The following is a 22500-nucleotide window of genomic DNA, read 5'->3' on the forward strand; positions in this document are numbered from 1 at the left end:
ATACCGGGACTGTACTCAACTCATGTATCAAAAGCGCAATAATACATAGCAGTTACAATAAATTACGAGTTGGTAATGATAGGGATGACCTCCGACATTATAAATAGGCTCCATTATAAATGAGGCACTGATCGGGTGTTGATGTCCCTACTGGCGAGGGAGCGGCCATCTTTGTATTTTTATGTTTACATTGGAGATTGTCCGGGAGACCTTCCGCAAGCTCCTACATCCCCAGTATTCTTTTTTTTTTATATCATGTTCTAGTTGGAGGTTTGGGAGGGGGAAAATTCTTTTATAATGTTCTAGTTCTAGTAGGGGGTATGTTTGGTTGTGAAGCAATTAATTTATGGAAGTGTCAATTGCCAAGGAGTGAGTCCTTGGTAGTTGACGGTTCATCAACTGCCAAGGAGTCAGAGATAGAGAGAGATATATCAGAGAGAAGAGTAAAAGAGTATTAATATTAATAACAAAACTCTGTGGCAATACATCACTTCGTGACACTAAAGGTACTCCGTGGCAGTTAAAAGTACACATGCATAGTTGGTTAACTGACACGGTCCTTGGAAATTGACGCTACCTTAATCTATTGAGTACATCACGGATTACTTTCAATTTTTTGTTCGCATTTATTATTATTATTATTATTATTATTATTATTATTATTATTATTATTATTATTATTATTATTATTGGGGGGGGGGGGGGGGAGGTTGACGCTCAGACTTGTCATGTTTCTTGTGTGTTTGCTTTTTTATTTTTCAATTCAAGTGATAATCAGATCCCAATTTCTTCAATCTTCTGTTGGCGTGGGGTGGAGGGAAGGGGGTTGTTTTGGTATTGTTTTTTTGTTTTTTTTTAATGAACAGGTGTCATTTGATTGGGGGGTATCAGTCCGTTTTGTGAAGTGAAGCTTTTAAAAGTAAAAGCAATGTATTTTCTGTTCATTTTAGATGTACAATTTATATAGGTCCTAATTATACTATACCATATTTTAAATTATTCATTTAAATTTTTTTTTTTTTTTTTGCACGTCTCATCCTAAAAATTTGACACTAAGTGTCCTTCATGATCGAAAGTTCTATTATCATTGTTAAATTAATTACTCTACATAAAGGTGTGCATTATGTCATATTTATTTGATAATATCTATTTCATTCCTTGTGCCTATTATTATCATTATTATTTTTATTTTTAATTTGGCTATATATATATATAAGAGTCAACCCGATGTGGCAACAAGGATCGGACCAGTTTCGAGGTAAATAAAAAAGATGGCCCCCCCCCTCTCATCAGGGACATCAACCCCCGAACAGTGGCAAATATTGTATATTCTATTCAACTATTGAACGAAGTTAACACATAAGGCGCCCTGATACTGATGATGATGATTTGTATAATATTTTTTGTATCGGATAAATAATTTGCAATTGAGAAGCTGAGTATCGGTACTGATTGCGTTATTAGAGATATAGAAAAAGAGAGAAGATAAGAGGTCTTTGTCTTAATGCTGACTCACTCTCAGTATTAGTATTAGACTAGACTGAAACCACAGAATTGGCAAAACAGCTTAGAAAGGCAAACAGTTTCCCACCTTGTCGGATAATTGTTGAAAGTTTTTTCGTTAGCCTTTTGGTTGGAAGCCAAGAGAGTATTATTGAGAATTCCTGAGACTGGTATTGGTATCAGTCATGGCAATCTTGAGCTTTCATAACCAATAGTTTTTCTTTATTGAGAAATGCTGGTATTGCTCAAGCCTGATAGTGGGGTCTTGCTCATAAGGGTGAATAAAAATTAAAAACTCATGCCCTAAGCATTTTAATTGCTATTTGATGTTTAAAATTGGATTGCCTATAAACGGAGAACACACTCTCATCATCTTTCAGTTTCAAAATATTTATAAAATGGTAAATACCTTCCCCAGAACTTGTTTAAATAGTTAGAATAAAAGATTTCACATTGTTTCAATACTCTGATACCATTAGTTGGTCATAAGTGCAACATAGCAAAGTGATGGTGCAGAATGAGAGGATAATCTTTCCTTTTTTATCTTTAATATTTCTCTAACCTTACCATTTTTCTCTCCCTCCCCCTCCCCTTTCCCACCACTTACTTTCAATTCTTAATAGCACAAATCGACATTGAATTGAATGTTGCCCCCCCCCCCCCCACCCCTCCCCTCTCCTTCTCCTGTACCTTTTCTTATTTTTCTGTTATGTCAGGCTTCCAAAACATTCCTTTCCCTTTCTTAACCTGTATTGACTCTTATTTATCAAAAGTTAATCAATCATAACAAACAGTAAATAAGAGATTTTATACAGATGTAAGGACTGACTGTATTTAAGGTAAGTACAGTCAACTCCGGATACTGGTTAATTACAACAAATTTTGGTAAATCGCAACAAATATTTTCAATCAAACAAAATATCATGATTAAATTTCATCATGGCAGAAATCGTGACAGGTAGAAAAATCGACAGTGAGCTGGATTTAATGCTACAGAAGTGTGTCACAATTCTATTTGAGACAAAAGAGGGCGGGGCTTTGCAGTATGGGTTTGTGATGTCATCATTGGCCATTAAATACAAGGCGAGGTGGGCATAGTTTTTACAACAGGTAGACAATGACAGTTGTAAAGAGAGACTGAGTGATGTCCTTTGCTTTGGGATTGACAACTGTGCATTGTGACAAACACATTTGGTGAGAGCTTATTGTCTCTCATCACGGCTAATCTCCTTGACTCTAACAAATGTTGAGAACAAAAGAGTGAAAGTTAATCCAATCTGAATAAGATGTCGACTTGCATCAAAGGTGTTTTTGCTTGTCAAAATCTATACAGGGATGTCATATGGTTTTTGTTTCAATCAATTTGCTCACTCTGTGACTACGAACAATGTTTACAACAACATGTTTGAGTTTAGCATATATATGTGTAAAATGTTGCAATCTTGGACAGGAAACTCAACTTTGGTTAATTGCAACTTCGGTTAATCACAACTTTTTTGCTGATCCAAAGGTATTGCGATTATCTGGAGTGGACTGTAAAACAAAGGGTCAACAGGGACCATAAATGTATAATGTTAGTAGTTAGTTCATGTCTATACCAAATATCATTATGTTTGTAATAGACGGGAATTAAAATGGTAATTATCACATTATAAGATAATAAAAGGTTTAGTGTCAGGAGAAAAAAAAACAAACCCCAAAAAACATCTGATTTCCAAATCTCCAAGTGGAACTGAATACTTTTTAAAACCATTTTGTGGACTGCTTCTTGGTTAGGCAGTTTTGATTGCTGTGTCCTCCAAATTTGTTCAATCCGTATCCAAGACAATGCTCTGCCATTTTTTTTCTAAGTAAGATGCCTTTTTATTCAACTAAAAGTCACATATAATTGTTGATTGTGCTAACGTTAGAGTACCTCTGCTTTCTCTGAAACTTGAATACCAAAGACATATCGGGCTGATTAAAATAATAGGGTCAGATCTTTGAGTTTGAGACCTGTAGCTGTAAAATGTTTGCAAGTAATTAGTAATATAATAAAAAATTGTATGGTTACAATTCTGCAGATTTAAATTGAAATCTAAAATAGGTAAAGTATGTTATTTTAAAAAGGTGCTTGAAGAGACTGAATATCATAACATACACAAATGTGAGGCAAAACATCAAATGCTATTGATTTGCAGTGGTTATTAGGATTATTGGAAAGGGAGGAGGGCTAGGCCGTAAAATTTAATAAAAGTCAAACTATAAAGATGTTATTTAAACTGTGTACCTGCTTTTAAAATATTCATAAAAAGAACTCAAATGAAAATGCTTTCTTTTGCTGGTTGCAGGGATGATTCTTATAAATCAGGACGAAATTGCCCTAGCGAGTAAGTGGTCATGGTTGTTGGTTTTTCAAATTATTATTTTGGTTATTCTCGTCTCTCTCTGCATGATGATGGGATAATCTGTTTTTGTCATCGTCTTCCAGTTGCGTTTATTATGAGTTTAGTTCAAAGCACCTTTTTTCTTATTTGACGGTTTTGCTTTTTTTACCCAATACTTTTATTTTATTTCATTTTGATTGGTACCAGTGAAAATATAGTTTTGACTTGAAGATGGCACTATTGTGTCTCTCTTTGTTGTCTTACCAGCTTGCATTATTGTAGTAGTAGTAGTAGTAGTTTACAGTAACACAACTGTTTGATTTCGTAATTTCACATATTAAACTCAATGTCATATTTAGTCATGAAATAAATGTTGGCAGAATGTCATATTCAGTTTTGTTATGCAAAAAATGTAACAAGTGTCACATGATGGTTATTAATGACGACTTTTATTTGTTGGCTTGATGAAATTACATGGGGCAACTACATACATATAATTGTGTAAGTGTCTGACCTTATTCATTCTTGACTCCTTATTAGCTTGCTTGTTAGCAATAAAGGAGGTCAGAGTTTTGATACAGGGGTGGACTGAAAAGTGTTGACACGGCTCTTGTATTTTCAAAACTATAAAAGTTTCGAAATTGACAAAGGTATCAAAACAAAGCTTAGTTTATGTCATTTCAGTTTATCATTTTTGATTTCTGCATTGTCACCGTTCCCATCCACACGTGTCGCCAATGAAGCACCAGTTATTGCATCGCATTGAGGAGGAATTCAAGTGGCAAACTTCGACACCATCGAGTCACCTCCACCTACACCTCGCCATCTCTGCCAAAATTTCCCCCCTTGAGGAAAAAGTCACTCGGAGCTAAATCGCAACTGTAAATGGGTTCTACGACTTCAAGAAAACTTCCTCTTTCACTGTTATCTTGCATTTGTGTGAGCATTCTTGGTTTCCAACAGGCTTATAACTTTCTGTAACCCAGGATTTCTTGAATGATTTATCCCACTCTGTCCTATGAAATTCCAAGCCTTTGTGAAATGTCGTGATAGTTTTATCCAGCGGTTAGCTCGATTAAGTTCATCAAATTTTTTGTTGATTTGCTGTGGTTGATGCACTTTGTGGATGGCCACTGCGTGCCTGCTCATTAATGTTGGTGGAGACAGCATCAGTTTCAGTAAAGCATTTAACCCACCTTTGAACTGTTCGAATACCAACTCACGAGTCACTATAAACACGTTACAGCCGTTTATGAATGTTTACGGGTACACATCTCTGCTGATTATTGCTTAATTTTTTCATATGATTTTTTCAAATGACATGTTAGAGCAGGGGTTCTTTCAAATAAGATAAATTAAAATCAAGAAATAGCAGCCAAACAAAATTTGGTGACCTAATATAAGAATAAATTACGCACAATATGATGTATAGTTTTTACTGGTGAGTTAAATACAGTAGGAAATATTCAATAGGCGTCAAGACTTTTCAGCCCTGCCTAGTATTAAGTATAATGAAAATGATCTTGAAAACTTGACTGCATTGAATGAGATGCATTTTTTTTCTTCATGGGATAAATGCTACATTTTAAAAAGTGAAAATTGCATGGACTATAACTGTATAAATGTTGAATACACGGTGTATTGTTTGTGTGACAATTGTTGTTTAGTTTTGACGCATTCCACTTGACTGTCGAGTGCCACAAACATTTCAACAGTGTCTACATGCTGTTGAAAGTTTAATCTCATTCAACTGGGGATTTGTTGTACAGGAATAGATGCTTCACAATTATTTCATTGTTGATGAATGTTTTGACGGATTTCTCATCATTGTGGATGAAGTCGTGGTAGATTTATTATAATTTATATATTATGTGATCAATTTTGATAATAAATCAAGAGTAGGACTGGACTGTTTGTCTCTATGTCGAGCCAGAATAATAATAAAATGGGATCAGACTGGGGATATGTTGAAGATCCTTGTCACCGACAGATAAAAAAAGGTCCTTGTTTATTTTTGCTGCTGAACATGCCGACAGGTAGTCACAATAGCTTGATTGGTAGAGCATTCGTTACACACATAAAGGGACTAATATTGATCTCGGATGCAGTTGGGATTTTTTTTTCTTCTGAAATCCCCCTCCCTGTCCATCCAGCAGTCATTGAGTAACCGGGTCTGTTAAATCTGGCATATCTTGCGATAGACAAGCGGTCCTATTTGAAGGGTAGCACGCCTTTGCTATTGTCCATTTAACACTTGAGAAATTGGGATAAGCATGCTCCCATGGGCGCGGGTGGTTGGATGGGAGCATCACCCTTGAATCATATACCTATGATGTTCGCATGGGTGTACGATCCGATAGTGATGTCGTTTCTTCTTCTCTTTACTAGCCTATCCTGCTTCTTTGGTTTGTGATTGTATTTTTGACAGGGGATATTTTTTTTTTCTGTAAATCTTCTGCCTGTTTGTTCTTGGTTATTTATAATTTAGCTTCTGATATCTTTAGGTTATGATTTTGTTAGATTGCTTGTTTTTTTGTTTCAGCGGTCTCTCATATAACCTCAATTGTGTTGGAAGAGACCTAAAGCAACAAACAGGCTCCCATGGGCCTTATAAATCTTAAGGACTACTGCATTTTGACTGATAATAGCCAGTAATATTAAGTAAATTCAGGTGTTGAGCGAAATCCTTAGGTGGTAGTCACATAGACAGTACCAATCTTACAAAAAAAAGTGATTGGTTTTCTTTGTTATTTCCCCCTATTATTTACATTCTAATCACTTCTTTAAAAATATGTTTCATCTCTCAAATGCAACTTATTTTCCCAACCTTTTGCTTTTCCAAAATCTTTTAAGTTTGCATTTCTTCATTTGTTGGAAACCACTTAACCCTTTATTTTGCTATGTCAAGGAAAGGGTATATGTCTTTAGATATTTTATCAATGTTGTGTTATATTTATTTTTAATTTGCCAACAATATGGCACAATTTATGATTTAACTCCAATATCTTTACCGGTTGAGAGAATAATAGAATCGACTACAGTGGTCATTATAAATTAATTTTTCCTTATTCTATTATCGACAATCACAAATAGGTGGTAGGACAATTGGGCTACTCCATAATTTTTCAATTCACTTTATCCTCTTTTAAAAAAAGATTTAAGCCAAGTTTCATTATTTCATTCAGCATACTATGTCAGTGTGTATTCATGTCAACGATTTTAATTTTAAATATTTATAGTCTTTAAATAAAATAGTTCTATTATTTCTTTTAAAAAGGGCGCCCAAGTAATCTTTATAAAACCATGTTATAACGAGGGATAGCCCATTTGTTCGAAAAACCGACCACATATTCATACACACTGTTAGTTCTTTTGTAATCTGAAATGAAAAATTGAAAAAACAACAATAAACAAACGAACCAAAAAAAAAAATAAAAAAAAAAAAAAACCCACAAAACAAAAAAAACGCCAGAAAACTCGATCTTCAAATATCGATGAATTGAAATGACCCTCATCTTTTCAAAAACTCGCCAACCTGGCCGAGAGTTTTTGACAAGATGAGGGTAATTTTAATCGATCGATATGTGAAGGGAGATATCTGGCCAAATTCTTTTATTTTTTATATCTGAGTACTGCAGACATGTCATGGATATTTTATCAGTTTTTCTATAGATAATAATGAAAATTGACATACACTGTTATGGTTCCTTTCTGCGTTTCAAAAAAGTACATTATGTCGCTTTCTGATTCAGTTCACAGCTTTAAATATTATACTTTTGTAAATTAGAAACTGTATCGATTGACTTAAATTATTTGTCGTGAAATCAAAGCAGCAAACGTATTACATTGCAGTTAACGGTTAGTTTTGAATGAATGCACAAGTCAATCTGTATCACGGAATATAATTTGAGGTGTGTGCCAGATCAAAATGTTATGGTAAAGGTTTCCCATCTGATCACTAACCACGTTCAACATCGCTTGACATTGATACGCTGGTACAGGACAGGACAATTGGCTGCTCGCCTGCAGAAGCTTTGTACGTTATATATTTATATTCCCAGGTACATTTCCCTTTAATATCTTATTCCCATAGTCCCAGGTTCACTCCCCACTGGTGTACACTTCCCTGAGTCCACGGTTCACACCCCACTGCTGCCCACGTCCCATGACTTTGGTCGGTTTCGTCGGGTTGTGGCGGGTTTCTTTAAAAAAAAAAAACCTTTTTGTGTTTTGGTGCGTGATATCCAGCTGGCGGATGTTGTGAGCACTTTACCTCAGCGCATAGCATCAATACACAATCTTCTTTCCGGTCGTTTGTGGTCATTTCCGCTCGTGTCCCACTGGTATCCATCTCCCATATTTCCAGATTCATTTCCCTTTGATATCCTCCTCCCAAAGTCCCTGGTTCACTCCCCACTGATGCCAACTTTCCATAGCCGTCGTCGTTACGTTGTTTTCGCTCGTTTCTACTTGTTTCCGGTCGTTTTCGGTAATACGTAGCGCCCCTTTTAAGCATTAAAAAAAAAGTATATTCCGGTGTATTATAAATTTCAACATATTTGATACCTTATTTTCTAAATAAGATCAGCGAATGTAGCAAATTTGCCCTCAGGAAAGTAGACAATTGTCTCACTAATAAATATGTTTAACAAACGCAAGCGCTAACATTTTTACTTTATAGTTCTAGTATTAGAGAACATCCCATCGTTGCAAGCGCTGATTTTGTTTTACTCTATTTTCTGTTAATGCGATTAGGTGATGTCATGTAAGGACGCTAATTAGATTCACGCTCTTCCCAAATTGTCTCCCCTGATACCCCCCCCCCCCCCCCCCCCCCCCTCTCTCTCTCTCTCTCTCTCTCTCTCTCTCTCTCTCTCTCTCTCTCTCTCTCTCTCTCTCTCTGTGTCTCTCCTCTTTATTATTTCTCTCTCGTGCCCTCCATCTGGGTGGGTGTGAGGGGGGGGGGGGGGCGGAGTGCTTTATATAGAGAGTTTTGGATGTGTTTTCTGCTCCGTTTATCTTTTTATTCCACCCTTCTGAGTTCTTTTGCATCTATGCTCTGGGACGAAACTACTTGGTTTTTCCCTCGTCTAATATGGGATCCTCCCTCCCCGCCACTTTTCACACCCCTCAACCTCCCAAAAGAAAAAACAAAAACAAAATAAAAAAAAAACAAGCAAAACATATAAACGAACAAAAACAAACTAAAAAAACAACAACAAAAAACAAACAAAGAGTTTAAAAAATGCAAAACAACAAAAACAAACAAAAGAAAACAACAGGAACAACATTTTTAAAAATCAAACAACCTACCTTTCCGTTATTTGTCTATACATTTTTTTCTTTCTTTCTTTCTTTATTTTAATTTAATTTAATTTAATTTAATTTAATTTAATTTTTTTTTTGCTCCATCATTCTATTTTTGATACCACCATAGTGGCATTGGCGAGTGTCTGATCTCGAGTGAGCTGTCCACTTTGATGAGAATAAATCATTCCGCTACGGTCTTTTTTGAAAATTCGATTCTTGTTTTGTCATATTTTTTTGTGGATAGTAACCCTGATCGCAAATCAATAAAGGTCCAGTAAAGAAAGATAATGATAGGTGGTTGGAACGGTATGCCCCCCCCCCCCCCCCCCCCCCCGCCCACACACACAGAACACAACCGCCTGTACTGTCAAGTCTTTTAAAGTGATTTTAAATTTTAACGTTAAATTGTTTTTCTCTTTAAAAAAAAAAGAAAAAAGGCTTATTTCACATGTGATCAATCTCCTCAAAGCGGTTTTATGTCGGAATAGACCTTCTGTTCAAAACTGAATTTTAAGCTTACCATTTTATAAAATTTGAGTCAAAATAAATGTCTTCATTGAGGAGATTGAATTTTGTCTCTGAAACATCAAAGCTTGTCCTCATCTTGTTCATTCCGACATGATACCAGATTGATATCGTGGGTCATTTAGAGTATTTTCTTTTTCTTCTTTTTTTTTTCTCTTTTGTTTTATTTCTTGTTTGTTTTTAATTGTGATTTAGTCGTTGTGCACATAATGTGGCCGAAGGTCCAGGGTCGAGTTCTGCTCTGAGCGAAGCATAGTTGAGTCCTTGGTAAAGGCTCTTTACGCACATTCTCATTCTCTCACAGTGTAAAATGAGTACCCTACCGTAAACAGCGTTGTCTCGTTCGAAAAAAAAAATGTAGTATCACATAACAGGCGTTTTGACTCGTCTTACATATTAAGGGTTGCTGATGTCTAGGGACTCCTTGCAAAGCGCTTGAGCACGTTTCGTGATTGTGTGATATAAATGCTTATTTTGTTGTTGTTGTTGTTGTGTTGTTCTTCTTCTTCTTCTTCTTCTTCTTCTTCTTCTTCTTCTTCTTCTTCTTCTTCTTCTTCTTCTTCTTCTTCTTCTTCTTCTTCTTCTTCCTCTTCTTCTTCTCTCTCTGTGTTTTTGTGTGTTTGTGTGTTGTGTGACTCTCTCTCTCTCTCTCTGCCTCTCTCTCTCACACACACAAACACACACACACACACACACACACACACACACTCACCCACGCAATAGTCCTATGTCCTTGGACAACAAGAGGCTTACAAACATCGATTGGGTAGGGTCTTTCAACAATCACTTTACCACCTTTGATTACTTTGGGGTGTCTCTATTTGTTGTGTAGATTCACACAAAGCACCCTCCTCTCTGCTGTAATGTCACATTCTTGACTAAACACATTTTTACAATTTTGGCCAGAAATCTTATACTTAAAATATCGATTAAAAAGTATCAACCTGATACATCTTTGAAGTCTCAGCTTTAAGTCATTTCAATGGGTTGATGGTCATTTTAATTGATCGTTGTTTGAAGTTAGTATCATTTTTCTGGCTAAAATGTATAAATGTGTTGTCTGGCTAAAATGAAAAAAAGAAATAAGAAATAAGACAATGTTTTATCAGAACACAGCAGTATCGTAGTTACTATGGATTGGCGTTTACAATACTGTAAAAGACGGTATTAGCAAGTTAACGATTTCTTTTCCAACCTACAATGATCGACGAACGACGAGGCTGTCCTTAGACAACGAGAACAGATCTTTGGGTTTTTTTTTCCCTCGCCGTGAGTCGATCGTTGCAGGTTGGGAACGTTTTCGTTGACTTGCTAACGACGAGGAAGAAAACAAAGATTTTTCCTAAGATTTTTCTGAGGACAGATCTTTCTTTTCTTCCTCATCGTTCGTCGATTGTTGAAGGTTGGGAACTTAATCGTTGACTTGCTATTATTGATCAATCCAACTTGACACCGTCTATGGCGAGGTTGATTTCATTATACAGTAATTGTTACAATGTGAGATATCTCCTCGGTTTTCGGAAAACGGACCCAAAATGCCGCTACGGGACCTTGGGAGCGAGTTCAAATTTTCAAACGTAGGCGTTCAATTATTTTATTATTATATAATAATGACATCACAATGACCGATGACCTCACAAAACAAAATATATCTTTTTCTTCTTCTCTTTTTACGTTTTTTTTTTCGAGTTTAAGATTTGATTGACATTAGGAGTTATTGTTGTGGTCAGGATATCATCATACGCGTCAAAATTTAATGTTAATAAAACCGATGATTGCCGGATAAAAATAATTCTTGAATTGCTATGTGATTTTTTTCTTCTGATTATTTTGTTGTTGTTGGTTTGTTTTTGTTTTTAACGAAGGATCATAGGGACCCCTCATAATTTGTGTCTATTAGTAATATTGATGTTTCCTCACAACCAAAGGGGATATATTAATTTTGGTTAAGGTTGCGTTATATGCAATACTGTCATATGCGTTTTTCTTAGGCGGGATGGTTGCTGAACATTATATCGTGCTCCACCGACCTGGACACACGCGTTTATATTGTAGTGATTTTATGCACCTCCGTTGACGGTGTATCTTAACGGATCGTTTTTATTACCTCCGTCACGCATGCGCATCCTACCCAATTTCATCAGCGATATTATGTTTCTGTATTTGGACATGGCGAAAGTTATATTGTGACATATGAAGGATATTTTTGTTAATAAATTTATATAGAAATAATAATAATTTTAAAAATCGAAATATAAAACCAGAAAATAAAAGTTGCATTGAAGGTAAAATAATGTTTTAGAAAGACCTTATTAAATGTGATGAACAGTCAGTTGGCTCCGTAGCTCAGTGGACAAGCTGTCAGACTCTAACCTTGAAAGTACTGGGTTCGATTCCCATTGTAGACATTTTAAAAAAAAGTTTACTTTATTGAGAAAGACATCATTTTTGTTTGTTTCTTTCTTTGTTTCTTTTTTTTTTTTTTTTTTTTTTCGAAAGCATTTTATCATGTTTTTAAAAAACTTCGATTTTAATTTTCTAAAATTATTTATTTATTTGAGATCAGTATTTGTGTGCCAGGTTTCTTTTTACTTTTGATTTTTAAAATTATTGTTATTATTCTTTGATTTATTATCATTGTATAAACGTACATCGGTAATCACTAAGCAGCGTGCTAAACTATAATCTAAAACTATTTAAACCTCATGGACGTATGCAGCAATATTTTCATTAATTTACCATCACCGCCAACGGAGGTGCATAAAAACGCCACCTTATATTATACAGATCTGTGGCGTGGGCAAGTGGGTACTTGACCTATGTCGGACTTCCCGTGTTATCTGATCTGTTCTATATCGTATTCATTTAATTCATTAATTTGTCCTTTTCAAATGGCTTTATGAACTTGTTCTGGAATCTATAATTCTGTATTCCTTCTTTTATACCTGCTCGACTGCATATTCAGTACTAATCAAATTTACTTACGCCTCCTCACCTTATTATCTGGGGCCTTCTGACCAGCTAGCATCGTTTAAATTGATCGATCGTAGTCGTTGTAATTCTCTTGCTTAATTTTTTTTTCCATTAAAGGACTACTGGGTGGGGTACTTTGATCTCCCATGGTGGGCAGGAGATCACGATGTGTCTTCTATCCCCTTATAACTTATATCTGTTTTCCAAATCGCTTCCTGTCTTTGTCTTGGAATGGGATTGCGTGTTTTTGTCCCAGCCTGACTGGGAGTCCTTGATTGGGAAGGAAGCAGTCAAGTGTAGTTATGGTTTTGGGAGATGATCTTTTTTTCCCCTTGTAAATCTGTTAATGAATTGTTCATTATGGATTCTGTAAACATTTGAGTGTGTTCCTCTTTGTGGGATCCTGTGCTGGTGTCTGGATGAGACTTTAAGGTGATCTCAAACTCAGTACACTTGATGGTATGCTCTTCGAATCTATATTTGCTCCTTATTTGAACCATTTCCCCTTTGTCTTACTTTTTATGGGCTGCTTTGATTGTAAATCTAGAATATTTTGACTATTCCATTTTCTTCTTTTTATTGGCGCTGATATGACCTAAATGTGTCGCAATCGCCGTAAAACCTTTAAAAACAAACGAAACAATATGTAAAGGACTCCAAGTCAGCCATCATAATCTAAGGCAAAAGAAAAAAAAAAAAATGAATGAAAAGGAAACGTGTTTTTATTTGTTTTTTTTTTCGTCGGTGGCTCAGTGGCATGGTAAAAGCAATGTTGAACTTAGCTATTGACAAGATGGGTGACATTGAATTGAAAACTCTACCCCCGGCGTTGTTTCTTTGGATAAAGTATTTAACAACCACTCGAGTCATGTTAGAGTGAGTAAATGGCTATATTGGGTGGTGACGGATTGTATAAGAGTAAAAGTCAATTCATAAAATAGAAGGCGACTCGCATTGTATGAAATGGAAAATCGGTTTCATATGGTTTTCTGGAGTGTTGTGAAGTGTGATGAATCTTGGAATTACCCCAATTAATTGCACGTGATTATTCATTTTAATTTTTTTTTTATTTTACGATTTTGGCGATAATATCGATGGTGATAATGATGATGATAGTGGTGGTGGTAGCGATGATGATGATGATGATGATGATGATGATGATGATCATGATTATGATGGTGATGGTGGCGATGATGATGATCGTCGTCGTCGTCGTCGTCGCCATCGTCGTCGTCGTCGCCATCATCATCATCATTATCATCATCATCATCATCATCATCATCATCATCAACAACAACAACAACATAATCATCATCAGCATCATCATACATGATAAAAATGTTGAAAATAGTAATGATGATATTAATGGTGATTATATTGATAATAATAACAGCAATAATCACGATGGTGATAAAGATGATAATGATAATGATACTAATGATTATAACAATAATAATAGTGATGATGATGATGTTGATGATGATCATGATGGTGACGATATTATTGTCTAATTGTCTGTTTTTTCTTCACCTACCTACTTATTTTATATGGATGTATGGGTTATTTTGAAAATGTTTCAATTCTTTGAAGTTCCGGAAATACCCAATTTGGCTTCATATACCTATAATTATAGCTATATTCACTGGGAAATAACAAGAATTTGATTATAAACAAGAAGAGAGAGAGGGAGAGAAGTAAATAGAAACCTTTTTGAATCCCCTCCAACTAATGAATCTACCCCCCCCCCCCCCCCCCTCCCCGGCCAATGTCTTTTTCATATTAAAAAAAAAAAGAAAAGAAAGAAATATAAATAAGCTGAGAAAAACCTGAAAAGTTATTTGGAAGAAATTTTAAAAGTATGTAAATAGACTGTTATGGAACTTCGGGGTTGAGAATGCCGTGTGAATAAGGCATTATACTTTCACCCGGGAGATCCGGGTTCGAGCCTAGCTGTCGACGTTTCATTCTTTTTTTTTCTCTTTGAGCAAGAAATAAGACCGTATGGTTACTGACTCTGCGACCCTGTATTGCTGGTGACACCCGGATTATATCTTGTCTTCTCTCTAGATAGTCCCTTAAAACGATTCCCTGTGGGTGAATAAAGGGAATATAATTTATTTTTACTTGTCTATTTATTTTCAAAACTATTAAATAAATATTGAAAATTAAAGAGAAAAAAAATAAAAAGAAAGAGTATGAAATGAAAAAATATAATTATACTCCAAGAGGACCAATGTGTCTTGATTGACGTGTACTTACTTGCAGGTCTGATAATCCAAATTGCTATGATCCCATTGTTGTAGGTGTATTGGAAATACTGTACTCTCAAACCGACACAAAATATTGTCTATTATATCAATGTTAAAACGGACCCATAATTGCCTCGCTTATTAGACTTGCAAAATATGTGCTTGTCGGTCTTTATGCATGCAATATTTTTACTTGTATGGGTGTGTGTTTGTGTACATAATGTTTGTGTGTGTGTGTGTGTGTGTGTGTGTGTGTGTGTGTGTGTGTTTACAGCCTTCTACCTCAATGAAGCCTTAACTGGAGTTTTATAATCATGTTATGGAATTTCCCTGGTCCGAGGTCTTCTTCTGCATCCTTATTGGCTTTTAGTTTTAGCGTAAAAAAAAAAAAAGAACAGATGCTAGCTTTGCACTTTTAATTACTCTTCCTCGTTTCATTTTCTTTCTTTCTTTTTCATCTTCCTCATACTCCTCTTTCTCCTTCTTGGCTGAGAGGAAATCAGTAAAATGTACTTTTTAAAATAGATTTGGTATGTGATATTTATTCCCCTTGTAAATCTTATCTCTGCTATGTAATTATGTAATATTGTGTAAACAGTGGAATGTATTCCTTTGAGTGGGATTTTGTGCTTGCGTTTGGATGGGACGTTTATGTGATCTCGAACTAAATACTACATGCATTGATGATTTGCTCTTGGAATTTACTTCCGTTCCCTGTTTGGACCAGTCCCTTTTTACTTATACTTTTCTTGGGTGTTTTTAACCGTAACTCTATAATTTTATAATCTCATTTTCTTCCTTTTTTTTACTGGCGCTGAAATGACCTAAAAGTGTCGAAAGCGCTATAAGACGCTATTCTAAAACGAATTAGTTTTACAATTTATTACTTTGCACGAATATGAAATTGTTTAAAAGTAAAAGAACCGTTAACTGTCGTTTGACTATTGACGAGAATACTCAGCTTAGTTAGTTTTTATACGCAGCCTTCATTCCTTTTTATCACACTGTTGTACTTTTTGTCAATGTAGTAGTAGTCCTTCAGAGCTATAAGGAGTTCCCAGTTTCTACAGCATGAAATGGACACTAACAATTTCTTGCTATCCTTTGAAAAGGACGCTAGTCTATCGCAAAGTACTTTCCCAGTACATACCCAGCTACCCAATTACTGATGGGTGGACAAAAAAAAATCTCGACTGCGCTATCGGGACCGTCTTTTGTCAATACACTTGAATTATATTCTATATGTCGGCCTAATTTATTGTCTTTGGACTTCTGAGTCACCTGTCAACATTATTGAACAAATCTCCAGGCTTCCTCTTGCTGCCGTTGACGTAGCCTCAATATTGAACTGAGCACACATCGACATGTCCCCAGTTCTAACAAGACATTCATTTTCCAGGGGCCTGTGACAAGTAAAAACCCTGGATTATTGAGTCCATAGACATGATAATCCACGGCCTGTGTTCACGGGAAGCCTATTTATAGCTATTAAAAAGGGAAAGGCCCCTCTCTCTCTGTGCGTGATATGTGACCAGTCGCATCAAAACGCTAATATGTCGGAACGGCTTAGACAGTGAAACTTGAATTCATGACCAGAAATATGAGACTTGTACTTTTGTGGGGTTTTTTTTTTTGTTTTTTTTTTTTTGGGTTTTTTTGTTTTTGTTTGTTTGGTTTGATTTATAAAGAAGAAAAGATAATATGAATTCTTCAGGAACTTAAAAGTAAAGTTCATATCTCTCATCAATTTATTTTGTACTCACTTTTCGACATTTACTCACATCAACTTAACACTAGAGAGACTGAGTCGATTGGTCACATATTATATAGTCATTCCCTCAGAGTCGCTTATTAATAAGGAGTTTATTCCCGTTTCAATAGCGTTAAACGGACAATACCAATTGCTTGATGCCCTTTGGATGCAATGCTAGTCGTCTTTCACAATCTACTTTCTACAAAGCTAGTTACCAAATAACAGTCTGCTGGGTGAACAGGAGGTCCAATTTCTTTTTTAAAAAGAACATTCTCGAAAGTATCCGGGATCAGTACTGGTCCCTTTGCTCGTGAAGCGAGAGCTCCACCAACTGAGATGTTGGGACCTCGTTATTAAGCTGAGCACACATGTCGATAGCTCTTACCAAAAAATAAAAAAATAAAAATAATAAATAAATAAAAAATCAATTTTCCAGGAGGCCGATGGGACAAGTAAAATCTGGAGTATAAGGGTCTGTAGACGTGATAATCCACGGCTTGTGTACATGATGGAAAGCCTCGTTGTAATCCAAAAAGCGAAAGGTTCCTTCTATCTCTGTAAAATGAGTGGCTGAAACATAAATGTGGGTTTATTTATTTATTTATTTATTTTTTTTAGCTGATGGACTTATTAAATAGTAATTAAAGCGACAATAACTATTACTATCTATTATTTTACTATTGTGTTAAAAAATTCATCGTCCTTATTTAACTTTGATTGTATTCGTTCATTTGCTTTTATTCGCAGAATTTGTCACACTACAAACATTCTTAAATACCTGTTTCCGTTATCTGTTTTATTTTCTAATTTCTGATTTTAAAAACCCCCTCAAAAATCCAGTTTTTTTGTTGCAAAAAAAATAAAAAAAATAATAATTGATAACAATGCTGTCTTACATAGAATAATAATAAATAAGCCTTTATTCATTCTCAAGGGATATATTTCTTTAGAGTCTTTCTATCTCAAGGGAAAATCGAGATAACCCAGGCGTCAACCGCAGTACAGCAAAGTTAGTAATAGGAGCTACGTTTTTTTGCTGAAGAAAAAAATAGAAAAAAAAAAAATAAATAAGATTAACTGATATGTCGACAATGGGGCTCTCCTGGTGAAAATCCAAAGCTTATGGATAAAAAAAGAGGAAGTCGGAAAATACCCAATCACAATAACAAGATGATATGATTTATGATAAATGGTTTAGTGCTAACTATGCGATCACTACCAATTTAATTTACGTCACAATCTTCAGCATCACAACGCCCTTTTTGTAAATAATGGGAGGGGGAGTAACCAATAACAATAACAATTTCTCTTTTAAGAAATTGTACGATGTTCTATTACGGTTAACCTTTCAGGCAAACTGGTATATATGGTTTATAATAAATGGTTTAGTGCCAAGTACACGAACACTACCAATTTAATTTATGTCACAATTTCCAGCGTTCGTAACGCCCCTTTTACAAAAAATGGGAGGGGAAGTAAGCAATAACAATAACAATTTCTCTTTTAAGAAATTGTACGATGGTCTATTTCGGTTAATCTATCATGCAAGCTAATATGATTTATAATAAATGGTGTAGTGTCGAGTATTAATACGATCAGGTACCAATTTAATTTATGTCACAATTTTTTTCAGCGTTCGTAGCGCCCCTTTTATGTAGAACTTTTATCTAATTCCCGTTGAATCATCGTTACAAATCGGCTTATATAAAATTGCAGGAGATGCCGTTTTAATGCCTTATAATTTTAACAATTTTTAATTGCCGTATAACTTGAAAGCTTTTTGAATGGGCAAGAATTTGTGATTTGTTTTCGTAGCCTCGAGGACAATCTAGTATCAAGTGACAATTTAGGGAGCAGGTACCTACTGGTTTAAAATAAAGACCTGAAAAGTGTGTACGAAAACAGTGTCAGTCAAAGTAAGAGAGAAAAGAACAAGAAAAAAAAAAAACCCACAAAAATCAGCCTACTTCTATCTATTGGAATTTAAAACATTTATTTTTTATTTATTTTTTTATTTTGTTGTTATTTGTTTGTTAATCTTTTCTTTCTTGCTTTGTCTGTTTTATACATACCTTTTCAAATCTTAATCACTTTATATTCTGTCCGAATGAACTATAGATGAGCCCAAAAAGAAAAAAGATGAGTCAAAAAACCACAACAATCAAAATTGGGAACTGTAAGCTTTTCGAAGTTAAAGAAGTTAAACTCACCCCCCCCCCCCCCCCCCATGAAGGTATTTGATTTAACTTTAATGTTTTAAACTATGCTTACTTTAACATAATGCCGTGTTGAGATGAATGACACAATTTTAAAATTATATTTATCGTCGCTCCTTCATTTTTCTTTACAAAAATGTAAAGAAAAAAATATTGTAGGTAAGGAATTTCATTGGAAGGTAGTCTTTTATTATCATCGCTTACCCGATTCTTTCCAATGATTTGTTTTAGATGGCATCCTCATTATTTCAATGAAATTTCAAATTTACGTTAAAAAATAAATTAAATAAGTTAAATAAAAATGACAGCGGTATTGATTTTAATACAATGATAAATATCGTAATGGTTTCTTTTGAAAATGAAATATTATTCTACATCAATACTCTATTTGCGATCCTTCTATCAGATCCCATCAGAGCTTGTCATCATAAGTGTAATGTTAATCCGGGGGATCGTCTTATGCTGAATTACTGAACTTAATGATGCTTTTGTGGAATTTTTGTCATAGCGATATTATTACTATACATTATATAATAATGTATTTGCGTCTGTGCCAAAAAGGTCGTATTTGTGACGTTCGCCACAAAAATACTCTAATAATAAGTTATTTGGAGAATCTAAAGAAATCATTCGCTTTTATCAGCTTATCTGGGTTAAATGATGGAAAAAACAAAAACAAAGCTCACTAAAACCTAGCGATCTAGCATCAACATTATAGAACGTATAGCTTTTTAAAGGGTCGAAACAGTGTAGACAAAGTTGATACTCTGTACACACTTTTTTAAAAACTTTGAAAAACTATTTCTACTATTCTTTTGTAGCTATATGGCCATCTTTTGTGTTAAAAAAATAATATTCAACTGATATAAACTAATGAAAAGGATTTTTCCATATTTTATTTTCCAAATAACTTATTATTAGATTATTTTTGTAGCGAACGTCATAAATACGACCTTTTGGCAAAGCTTTATTTAAATTCTAGTATGTATTACATCTACCGGCTGCGGTCTAATTTAGTGGATTTACGTCTTGACATCAGACCTTGTAACTGACATTACGTTTGTTTTTTGATATTGTTTTTTTTTTTTTTTTTTTTTTTTGGGGGGGGGGATGTTTTTAAAAAAAAGGATTATGTCTGCTCTTTATTTTATTTTATTATATATTTATTTATTTTTCCTAATATTGCTCTGAATGTTTTTATATTTGGTTGCCTAGTATGTAATCTAACCTCAGAATGAATGGAATACATCAATGTATAAATGATATATCTACATCAAAGGACGTCTGTCGGCGTGGCGCTGTGCTGTCCCGCTGGTCCTGCTTATAGCCTTCAAATCCCTATTGGTATGTTTGTTAAAATTACAAAATTGATTTTCCCTGCGAACAGAATTCAATTACGACTCGTTGATAGAAATGTTGACGTTGGTGCTGCTGCTGCTGCTGTTTTTGATGATGATGGTGTTGGTGGTAGTGGTGTCGGTGGTAGTGGCGGTGGTGGTATTGGTGTGGTGATGATGAGGATGATGATGATTATTATTATTATTATTATTATTATTATTATTATTATTATTACTATTATTATTATTATTATTATTATTATTATTATTATTATTATTATTATTATTATTATTATTATTATTATTATTATTATTATTATTTTGGTGTTTGACCGTCATATTGGCGGCTGTGGTTGTGGTGGTGGTGTTGATGGTGGCTTAGATAGTGGTGTTGATACAAATACGACCCTACCCAGATTTTAACTCGACTCGTTTCGAATGCGCGTCCTATGCGAGTCCTATTCATTGACGATTTTTGAGGATCTGAGCTGCAGCTGTGAGTACCATCATCATCTTTTGGTGAAGCCTTGTTGGTCGTAGGATTCCACATACAGTTTCGCACATCTCTTCTGCCAGTCTGCAAAGGATTCCACATAAATTGTCGGACATCTCTTCTGACAATCTGTAAAGGATTCCACATACACTTTCGGACATCTCGTCTGCCAGTCTGTGATATATCGGGTGCGAGAAAAAAATACCGGAAAAGTTTAGAAGCCTGTAACCGCCGGACCATAAATGATACAGGTCTAAAATTTCACTACAATAAATTGGAAGAAAATATATTGAGTAAAATTAATTAGATGATCGTTTTACAGATACACATCCATTTTGCCATATCAAAGATTTTGACGTAATTTTCTCCAACTTGGTGTGATCTGACGATCCCACATTTTGCTTTATGACTGCGTAGCCCCCCTCCCCCCCGTATATAATTGATTTTCTAATTACTCAGATAAGGATTCGATTCCATTCAAATTGAATGGACTCTTTTAGCTCTTATTTTGTGTAAAACTTTGCACGACTCTTACTAACTCTTATACACTGTTTGACATTATTGTCCATATTATGCTGTAATCCATTGGATTCAAGTAAGGATTCATTAGAGACCATTTAATCTTTAAAAATTAATCAAATATTCATTTCTGTGTCTTCTTGAAAATGATGTAACATTGTTTGAAAAAAAAACTTAATCCAGAATCTATCCCAATGGGTCATTTGGCTTTCAACGAGACGGGGTAACTTTCTACACTAGTCACACAACACGAGTAAAAACAAGACGCAAGCTTGGAAACTTTCGATATTGTACTTTTTGTTCGACTTTGGTATAACCGGCATAGTTTCTTAACCAATAGTGGATTTTTAATAAAACTTGGAAGTGTATGAACTTAAGGTATTGTTGTTGTTGCTTGCAAATTTTCGAATATTTCTGATTTCTTCTTCGTATTGAAATATCGTCATACTTTTTTTCCGGTTTATTTTTTCTCGCACCCGAAATTACTGTATTCCTTAGTTCATCTTTCATATAAATCGCCTGCCCATCATTTTGTTGATGTGTCTTTCTGTTATTGGCCTTCCCCAGAATAAGTTTCCTAACTTTTTGAAATACACGGTCATTGCAATATTAGCAGGAATTTTAAAATCTCGTCTCAGACTTCATCTTTGTTCTAAAATTTCGACGGAGAGTGGTCTTTCATTAGATTTTTCATATAAGGATTTATTTGTGATTTTGGTTGGATACCGAATGTTTAGTACATTTCTCAATTGCTTGCGGTGAAATGCATCTATCTTATCTTGTCTGCTTTTGTTAAGGGCCATGTGCCGCAGGTGTATCGTAGAACGGAAAAATTGCATGATGTATAAAAGAAAGGTCATTGCCCCGCACAGATTTCTGCTAAAGATTCGTTCCGGACAATACTGCCGTGCTCTGAAAAGCAAAACAAAACACGTAATTGCGAAGTCCCAGGTTAGAGTGCAATTATCAAGGTATGGATCATTTTTATCGATCGATATTATTTGATGGACGAATTTTTTTAACCAACCCCCCCCCCTCCCCCTCACACACACGCACACACCCAAACACAAAACCACGTGATTTTTTTAGACTGCGGCAGAATGATGGATGGCGAGTTCCGTACATGAAGACAATATTTGTAAGCATTATGCACTGTTATTGTACCTATTATATAGGGAAGCGAAATGGCCTAGTGCTCCACCTGGGAGACCAGATTGAAGTTCCGTTCTTGGCATCTCTTTTTTTTTTAAATAGAA

The 22500-nt window shown here is 35.0% G+C and overlaps 1 protein-coding gene across 2 annotated transcripts in view; it reads left to right on the forward strand.

Moving 5' to 3' along the window:
* Positions 1 to 22500, forward strand: part of LOC144968482 (cytochrome b5 reductase 4-like) — a 128499-nt gene that overhangs the window by 303 nt on the left and 105696 nt on the right. Inside the window, exon 2 of one of the 2 annotated variants that reach the window (XM_078906902.1) lies at positions 3834 to 3872. The exons of the other annotated variant lie outside the window; for it this stretch is intronic. The gene's annotated coding sequence lies outside the window, so the exon portion shown is untranslated. The remainder of the gene's footprint in view (positions 1 to 3833; positions 3873 to 22500) is intronic. 2 annotated transcript variants of the gene reach the window in all.

Source organism: Berghia stephanieae, chromosome 3, assembly GCF_034508935.2.
Source record: "Berghia stephanieae isolate SIO BIC M18660-M18661 chromosome 3, UCSD_Bste_1.3, whole genome shotgun sequence".
Taxonomy (NCBI): domain Eukaryota; kingdom Metazoa; phylum Mollusca; class Gastropoda; order Nudibranchia; family Aeolidiidae; genus Berghia; species Berghia stephanieae.